We start from the raw sequence: 10,062 nt of genomic DNA, 5'->3' as shown, positions 1-10,062 counted from the left end.
AGCATAGGACACCAAAGTCAACCAAATATGTTTTGTTAATCTGATTAAGCCTGCTGTAAATCTAATTAAGCACAAACTAGAACTTATTCTTCTTTTCCGAATGTGCTACACTATTTGTAATTTATTTAGGCAAGTTGTTGAACTTGGTATACGAATCATGTATAATCCGTAAGAAACCTAGGGAAAGAAATAGAAGAATAACAATAATCTATTGCTAGTCATCCTAGATCCTTTTTGTAGGTGCATAACGTGCATAAATTAACAAAGCAAGAGAGAAGGAAATTCACTCCTATCTATCATACTCACACCTTTTGACAATTGAAAATTATACAAACACTACATCATAGATTGCCTATAGCAACCAATTTTCAGAAATTGTTACCGTAAATCGTTGCATTATCTGATGTATTTTTATTGCTCATGTTTATGTAAGTCAAAAGCAACGATTATGTATGAAGTGTTGCCTTTGATTTATTATTAATTCTTAATTTGAACTAAGGCAACAGTAATATGACATTTACGACATGTCGTTACCTTATTTAACTTGATAATTAGAAAAAGCAACGATGTACCATATAAAAATACCATTCCAACGTTGCATTTAATAAAAATACAAATCACTATGCCTAATTAATGTGATAAATTTAATTTCAACATCATTACTATATATAGTTTGTAAATAGTTACATTTATGGACTAAAATAATATTTGTAGGTAGTAATAGAAAAAACAAATAAAAAAAATAAATTGTATTCCAATTAATTAGTATATTAATAATTTTGGTCCAATTAATATATGTCAGAATTTGATCCAATTAATTAAAAATTTGGTACAAAAATAATATTTCCACTTCCCATTATAAATTTTTACCAAAATAACGTTTCTATTTCCCACCATAATTTTCACCATATCTTTTCATTTCCCACTATTAACTTAATAATGGTATATATATCATACATATTTATTTATTAGTAATTTTATCTTTAACTTTTAAAATTATACGTGCTTATAACAATTAAAATTTTAGTTATAAATATTAATTTTTTTGATAGAAATTGGAACGAAATAGAACTTGGGCGGGGTGAGCACCCATGCCCAAGAACTGACAAACCCTCAATATATAAATAAAAGAAAAAAGTGAGTGTTTAAACAAGAATTAGTTATAAAATAATAAAAACACTATATATGTACCCTACGATAAATTGTGTATAAATAATTATAAAATTTCAAATTGATCAAAATATATCTTTTTGTAATTCTACTTAATATTTTTAGGGTGTTGTTAAACCCAGCCCCAAATTCCCACCCCTAGCCCCGTGAAAGGATAAAAATACCCTTTCATGGGTTTTGGGGAGGAAAAAGCTATTTTTTTTGCTCTCCCGACACTCGGACGTGTGCCTATCACGCCTCACCTTGTGGTCGGGCGTGATAGCCCCACGTCTCACCGTGTGGTCGGACGTGATATTCATACGCCGGAACCGTAGGTCGGGCGTGATGTTCATACGCCCGACTGCGATTCCGGCGTTTTTAAAAAATCACCCACAGATTCAATTTTTAAGCTTAAATCAAAAAACAAAAACGGTAAATCTTATTATTTTCGCTTTCCCTTTACGGTTGTTGTTACACTCCATGTTTTGGTTCACAAATTAGTCCGGATTTGATCAAAGAGTGTGTAGGGTATTTGAGAGGTTTTGTGTTTTTTCAAATTTTGGGTAAAGGGTAGTTTGGTCTTTTCATGGGGCTAGGCGTGGGAATTCATGGTTGGGTTTAGTAATCCACTATTTTTAATTTCCTTCAAAATCCAATTATACGTATTTACAAATTCTAATTATTTATCTAATTATTATATTTTTAATTATTAATACTCTTATATCATATATTTAAAATTATAAAATATTATATGAAATTACTATTATAAATTATATATCTACTAATATATTTATTTGGGTGCCTTCTGGTTATTTTATTTTTGACAAAGTACCATTACTGTATATTATATATATATATATATATATATATATATATATATATAATATATATATTTAACATGTGTATATATAGTTCGATATTAATAATTATTTTTATTAAAAATAAAAAAAATAACTAAAAAAATAATAATTGAAAAAAGAGGGGAATGAAAAACTTCCCCCTATTTTTTCATTCTCCCTCCAAATCTCTCAACCACACGTGTTAATCAAGCAGAAAATACACCGAAATAGAAATACTTCTCTCTTTACTAGGGCAGAGAGAGGGGTGCGAATTCATTCTTACCTGTAGAAACTTTATGAATCCATCTATCTACTACTTTTCTTCTTCCTTCAGTACTTAATTTTGTAGGTCTTATATCTCTCTCATTTCCATGTTTCCCAATTCCAGTATGGTAGATTTGATTTTTAGGGTTTTTCAGCAATGGACGGAGTTGTTGCTGCGTTTGAAGGCGAAGGAGAGAAGAAGAAGGCTCCTGAAAAAGAAGTTAAGGCGGAACTTCTGGTACTGGGTTCTTGATTCATTGGAATCTTCTCTTGATATCTCATGTCAATGTTCCCTCTGTCACTGCCGCTGAGAGTTCATAGATCCGCTTACAAAGTGGCGTGGCTTCAACTTTTTCCCTCACAGGTTCTTTTAAAGTTTTCCTTAACATTTCTGTTTGATTGTATTTTTTCGTTTCTGTATGTGTAATAGGAAATGGGAGATTCATTTTGGAAAATAGTAAAAAGGAGACATCTGTGTTTCTCTCTATGTTTCAGGCGATGTGTTAGCTCCAAAGGGAGGTTTGTTAACAAAATTAGAGGATCGGGTTCCTACCTTTGATGATCTTATTGTTCAGATCCTTGATTCTACTGATTAAGGATGTTCTACTTCGAGGAATGATGATGCCAGCCCTGTGGGACAACGTCAATGTGTCTCAGAAAAGAGGGAGGTCTGTTTTGAGGCATAGTTCATGAGTTGGTGAAGGGACGGGAAATGTTGGAAATAGTTACTGTGGAGGCGGGTGAATTCGAGGTTTATGTTAAGACCCACTCAAAAGGCCTCTCTCTCTATTGAAATAACAAACACCCTGTTACAGTCGCAACACACATCATCGTTAATTGATTCTCTGCTTAAATTTACCCTTGCAGAGGTACACTTGAACTGTAATCCTCTTTTTTATTTCCTTCATGCTTGGTTTTTTTTATTATCATTGGTAGTATTTTCTTTTAACACTTCTATTTTTTTTCTTGAATTCTTCATCTTTTCATGTTTCCTTGAAAGGGTTTCTATACATATCATTTTATTTGATTCTAGTAGTTATTTGGCATGAGAGGTTTCTCATGAACTAACTCATAGGTACTGTTATATTATGTTCATGTTTCTTACACAATCGACTGATAATTACTAATTATTTGTACAGAGAATCTAAGGTTGTTAGGTATCCCCTATTTTTTTGTACATTATGTTATTTGCCTGAATCGCTTATAATTTTGTACGGCTTGCATTGTGGTTCAGTCCAATTCAATTCAGTGGTTTAATGGTTTGGATCAAATAATTCTTACCATGCCTGAAAACCCCAACTTCTAAGCCTTAATTTTGAACTGGTGTCATTGGGAATTGGTGAAATATTAATCATACAGTTATGTATATTTTAAGTGTGTTGTGGTTTGTTAATGATTGAATCAAATTAGTTAGGTGAAACATTTGAAATCCTTTATTCCCTTCTTTAGTAAAAATTCAACAAACAATTGAAATTAATTATTTCCTTTTCCTTATCTAGGTAGCCTAGAAGAAATCAAGTTGGCTTAGTGCATTCTTGTGGATAACTTCATTTATATGTTTGGATAGGTAATGCCATCCTTCATAAGGGAACATGTGAGTGAATATACATGTTATTACATTTATTTCAATGGGTTGAAACATTATTTTTCCTTTTGTTTTGTTTGGATTGTTAGGAGTCTTGGATATGTGAAAGATATCAGGATGAGCAATCTAGGATTGTTTATGGGGCTATTATCATAATTACCGTGGTTGGTGCTCAGTTCTATGATAAGAAGTTCCCTGAGAATAAGGACTTTTTGATTGGTTGCTGATGACCCGCGAAGCCAAATCGGGCCGAATTCATTACACGGGCCCAACCCATACTTAGACCCATGGTCTAGGATCGGATGGGACCCGAATAGAGCCCGAATAGAGGAAGCGGGTGAAGTAAGTAACTGCCCCGAATTCCTAAATGGAGCATCAAAACTCCCACTCAGAACAAACGATACCACGTTTGTTGCCACGAAAGCCACGAAAGGGACATGGCCTAAAAAGGAGTAACCGCCCTCGGAACGTGGCCTGGAAGGAGTAACCGCCCTCGGCGGTTACTTAAGAACACTTATAAAAAGCCATAAGGCCAAAGGGGAGAGGTACGTTCACATTTTTCCCCGTAATGCTATTATTACCAACCTTCATACAAAGAACTGACTAGATCGTCGGAGAGTTTTCCCGGAGATCCCGTCTCCGGTTCTGTTTTGCAGGTAACTCCAGCGGAGATCATCAAATCGGATTCAGCAAGTTATCATTGGTGCGGTGAAGGTGGACCTTTTTTACCAACATTTGGTTAAAGGTACACAAAGAACATGTCAGAACCATCACGAACGACCGGCGTTACAACCAGATCAACTAGTATGAACTTAAGGGGTCCACGGACTGCGAATTCGCAGCCTGCGAGTACACAACCTGTGGTGCCTAGCTCGACGAACCCTTCGGGACAATTGAGTCCATTATTGGAAGTCCAAGTGCAAACTGAGATGGAGATGTCCAATAGCAATTTCGTCCAAATGGCAGGACAAGTCTTGGCTTCAAATATGAGCCAAGCGGCGGGGGATCGGATGATTGGTTTACTAACCGCAATCGCTGATCACAATAACGCCGTGGCGGCTGCTCCTCAACAACCTGTTGTCATCTCCACACAACCATCGACTACTGCCACCATATCTGCGCTTCCGCAGCCATCTCGAGAGCCAAATCAGATAGGTCAGAGTAGTCGCATGAACCCACACAACCACCCAGGCAACTACTCGTATCACGATCCTAGTATGACGATCCATCCGACCTGGCAAACATCCCAACCGACGTCGGGAATACCAGGAATCCTTCCACTACAACACACGGAGCCTTTGGTTTGCGGGCATTCAGAGTTAATGACGTCTGGGGCGAATACGTCTGGGCAGGGGCACACTTGGAACTTTGATCCTATAACCGGACGGCGGCTAGAACCATGGTGAGAACAAATCTCAACATCAATTGGCGGGTGGATGTCACCCAGAGTTCACCAGCAGCGGATGGAGGAGATTCGGTGAATACCCCATCCTGAGTTGGAAGATCAACTACGGAACATGATGGAGCGAATGGGGTACACGCCTAGGGCGAGAGCAGAGGTGCAGAGTGATTCGCCTTTTGCTCCGTCGTTGCGGGAATTTATACCAGATCACAGGATAAAGGCGCCGGCGATACCTAAATACTATGGAGATCCAAATTCTGATCCTGAGGCTCATGTCAGGAACTACAGAGAATTAATGGATGTTGCCGGAGCAAGTGAAAGCATAATTTGCAGATTATTCTCGACCACTTTGGGCGGAGCGGCATCTGATTGGTTTCGGTCTTTACCTGCTGAATCTATTCACAACTGGAATCAATACAGTCGGGATTTCTGTGCAAAGTTCGTGGGCTGTAAAGCAGCGGATGTGACGGATAGGCAGCTGAAGGAGATCAAACAGAGGAACTATAATTCCCTAAGGGAATTTGTTGTCGCATTCAACGATATTCTGGTGCGGTTGCAGAACCCTGATATCGTGAGCATTCGCAACATCATGGCGGATGGAACCACGGATTGGAGCATGCGGGAGGAAATCATCCGCAACAAGCCGCGCACAGTGGCCGAACTCATGAAGATAGCAAAGGAATTCATGGAAGTGGACGATGTCAACAGAGAACATAGAGCTCAAACCCGGAGAGAGAGAGATGCTGCTAGATCCACTTCGGACAATCGGCGCCAGACCCAGTCCAAGGGTAATTTTGTTCGCAGAAGCGATCGCTCCTTTCAAGGGGGAGGATATCAAACACCATTGAATAAGACTCGCCAGGAGGTGTTACTTTGGATCGAAAAGAACCCCCTGAAGAAGGATGTGCGGTTCCCCGAGGTGAAAGGCCGAACTAGTTTGGGGCGATATCCTAACAAATATTGCAGGTTCCACAGATTGAACGGCCATGACACGAACGATTGCTATGAACTGAAGAAGGAAATAGAAAAGCTGATTGAGAGGGGCAAGCTAAGCCAATTCGTAAGAAAAGAAACGATTGATGAGAAAACAACGCTCCTGCATGAGGGAGAAGCAAGGCCCGAAAAGAAACAGAAGAAAGGGGTGATAAACGTGATAGCTGGCGGGATCTATGAGCCGCCAACAAAAAGGGCTCGCCGTGAACAGCGAAAAAGCAACACGCATAGGGGGGATGCCCTCAATTACTCATTTGCGCGAATCACGGAGCCGCATGCGGATGCCTTGGTGATTACGATGGCCGTAGAAGGATAGGACGTTAAGCGGGTCCTTATTGATACCGGCAGTTCTTGTAATGTTATTACTCGGACTGCATTCAACAAGTTGGGAATTAATGACGAGCGAGTGGAACATACATTCATGGATGTAACTGGTTTTGGGGGTCAATCATCTCAAACAAGTGGACAGGTGGTGTTGGAAGCAGAAATGGGCGATAAGAATCTAAAATGGCGAGGTGATTTAGAATTCGCAATTGTTGATCTCCCGTTGGCCTACAACATAATTCTAGGGCGTCCGTTCCTATCGGAAACGGAGTCGCTCATCTCAATGAAGCATTTGACATTGCATTTGCCAACACACCAAGGGCGAGTCATAGTTGAAGGAGATCAACTTGTGTCTCAACAAGCCTATACATTGTCACTTGAACCAAAGCCAGATGAAGAGGATAAAGTTGATGAGAAGTTGTCGGCAGAAGCATTAGGAGAAACAGAACTATTCGCCATCTCAAATGACAAGAATGTACGAATAGCGGCAGGACTCCCCGAGGAAACGAAGAAAGCCATTACTGAGGTGTTGATCCAATGCGAGTCGGCATTCGCCGCTCCGAATGAAGTGCTGAAAGGAATAAGTCCAGATATAGCAACCCATCGGTTGAATGTGGACAAAGGTGCAACCCCAGTGCGACAGAAAAAGAGAGGACACGCTCCAGAGCGGCAGAAGGCGATTGAAAAAGCAGTGGCAGATTTGCTAAAATCGGATGCGATTCGAGAAGTCACGTATCCGGAGTGGCTAGCCAATATGGTGCTAGTAAAAAAGCCAAATGGAACGTACAGAATGTGCGTCGACTTTAAAGATCTGAATAAAGCATGTCCGAAGGATATGTATCCGCTGCCTAACATTGATATATTAGTAGATGGAACTGTAGGATTTGAGGCTTTATCGTTCACCGATGTGAAATCCAGCTACCACCAGATACCCATGGAGAAGGCGGATGAAATTAAGACATCATTCATAACTCATCAGGCAACTTACTGCTTCAAGGTGATGCCCTTTGGACTGAAAAATGCGGGAGCAACATATCAACGAATGATGAACAAAATATTTTCAGACAAATCGGGCGAGAACTTCTCCATCTATGTGGATGACATGATCATTAAAAGCAAGAAGATGCAGAACCACCCGAAGGACATTAAGGAAATCCTGGAAGTGCTAATCAAATATGGCCTCAAATTGAATCCAGAGAAATGCACATTTGGGGCAAGAGCGGGAAAATTCCTGGGTTTCATTGTTAGTGGCAAAGGAGTCGAGGCGAATCCCGAGAAAGTTAAAGCGGTAATGGAGATGAAGACACCGAGGAACATAAGGGAAGTACAGAGACTGAACGGGCGGCTGGTGGCATTAGGGCGATTCATATCATGCTCAGCTAGGAGATGTCTACCTTTTTACAACGCCATCAAAAAGTCTAAGTCCTTTGAATGGACGGCGGATTGCCAAGAAGCATTCGAAGGGATAAAGCGACTGCTATGCTATCCGCCCTTAATGAGCAGGCCGGAGGATGGAGAAGATTTATTTCTTTACGTATCCATCACCAGTATGGCGATATGCACTGTGATGGTGCGAGAAGAAGAGGGCCAACAATATCCAGTGTACTATGTGAGCAAAGTCTTGAAGGATGCAGAACTTTGGTATTCGAAGTTGGACAAAATGGCTCTCGCGGTGATAACCACGGCGGCTAGGCTAAAACCATACTTTCAGGCGCATACTATCATTGTGAGAACCGGAATTCCAATGCAGAAGGTACTGCAGAAACCTGACGCATCCGGCCGATTAATGGAATGGTCAATTCTCCTGGGGGAATTCGATATTCGCTACGAAGGAAGACCAGCACTAAAGGGTCAAGTACTTGCCGATTTCGTGAATGAATTCACGTGGGATGAAGATGAACGTCCAAAGGCACAAAAAGAAGAGTGGAGCATGTTCACAGATGGGGCATTATCCACGGATGGAGCTGGACTAGGAGTCGTCATCAAAGGTCCGGAGGTTATTCGCCTGTACTATGCGGCAAAGTTAACATTCGAAACTACCAATAATGCCGCAGAGTATGAAGCAATGATATGCGGATTGAAGCTGCTTAATGAACTTACGCCAGAAAGAGTGGTGATCTACAGCGATTCTAAACTCATGATAAATCAGATCACAAAAAACTATCTGGTGAAACAAGAAGATCTGGTCAAATACCATCAGGTAGTAGGCAAATTGACGCAGGAGTTAACACACAAGGGAGTCATCTGGGAAATGGTGCATGTTCCAAGAGGCCAAAACACAAAGGCTGATGAACTGGCAAAAGCAGCAGCGAGTAGAGAACCATGGAATCAAAAAGCATGCAATTTGGAGATAAGATCCGCACCGGCATTTGAAGTCGATCAGATTATGGTCATTGAAGAGCTGGAAGATGATGAAGATTGGCGGATACCCATCCGCCAATATCTGGAGCATGGAGATTTGCCGGATGACAAAAGCCTAGCCAGAAAGCTAATTGGACAATCAGCGAGATACTCAATTCGAGATGGAACTTTGTATCGAAAATCATATACATGTCCATGGTTGAAATGTGTTAGCCGCAACGAAGGAGACTACGTACTGCGAGAACTCCATGAAGGAATGTACGGCGCACATGAAGCATCCGCGGCGTTGGTAAGAAAAGTCAAGCTAATGGGATACTATTGGCCAAAGGTGATGGAGGATTCCCAGAAGATGGTAGCGGAATATCACAGCTGTCAAATCCATGCGAATGAAAAGCACGTTCTCGGAGCCGAACAAATCTCTATAATGACGGCATGGCCATTCGCAACATGGGGAATCGATATAGTGGGTCCATTCCCAGAAACGACAAAGAAAAGGAAGTACTTGGTAGTCGCAGTTGACCACTTCAGCAAATGGGTAGAAGCAGAGGTAGTAACCGCTCAAACACCTGAACGAATGATCGAGTTCTTACGAGAGAACATTATCATGCGATTTGGAATCCCGCAAAAGCTTATAACTGACAACGACACCCAGTTCAACTGTGTCAAGTTCAAAGCATACTGCGAAAGCATGGGGATCAAGAATCATTTTTCTTCCGTAAACCATCCCCAATCGAATGGTATGACAGAGGTTACCAATAGGGCCATGATTCAAGGGATCAAGAAGCGGCTAGGCGATAAAAAAACAGGTTGGGCGGATGAGATACCCCATATGTTATGGGCATACAGAACTTCTGTAAAAGCAGCAACTGGCGAAACACCTTTCTCGCTGGTTTATGGAGCCGAAGCAGTCCTACCTATTGAAATCAAGTCGCCTACAGATCGAATAATTTATTATTGCGACACACAAAATCCTATCAACATTAGAGATGCATTGGATTCTGTTGAAGAACGAAGAGAAAAAGCTTACATGCAAATGGCAGTATACCGCAATAGGGTCAAGAAATATCATGACAGAAGGGTGCGAAAAGTGATAATCAACGAGAATGACTTGGTCTTGAAAAAAGCGGATAAAATACAATCCAGAG

At 40.7% G+C, this 10,062-nt stretch overlaps 1 long non-coding RNA gene across 2 annotated transcripts; it reads left to right on the top strand.

The window, feature by feature from the left end:
* The first annotated feature begins 2,259 nt into the window (after positions 1-2,259).
* Positions 2,260-3,863, top strand: LOC136215192 (uncharacterized). 2 transcript variants are annotated; one of them, XR_010682250.1, is made up of 4 exons: positions 2,260-2,333; positions 2,408-2,616; positions 2,748-3,121; positions 3,752-3,863. It is a non-coding gene; the product is annotated as an uncharacterized lncRNA (long non-coding RNA). The 2 variants fall into 2 exon arrangements; XR_010682244.1 differs by having other exon boundaries at positions 2,266-2,616.
* The last annotated feature ends 6,199 nt before the right edge of the window (positions 3,864-10,062 follow it).

Source organism: Euphorbia lathyris, chromosome 1 (genome assembly GCF_963576675.1).
Source record: "Euphorbia lathyris chromosome 1, ddEupLath1.1, whole genome shotgun sequence".
Taxonomy (NCBI): domain Eukaryota; kingdom Viridiplantae; phylum Streptophyta; class Magnoliopsida; order Malpighiales; family Euphorbiaceae; genus Euphorbia; species Euphorbia lathyris.
The sequence above is the reverse complement of the archived record's forward strand: the minus strand, read 5'-3'. Positions and strand labels throughout refer to the sequence as shown.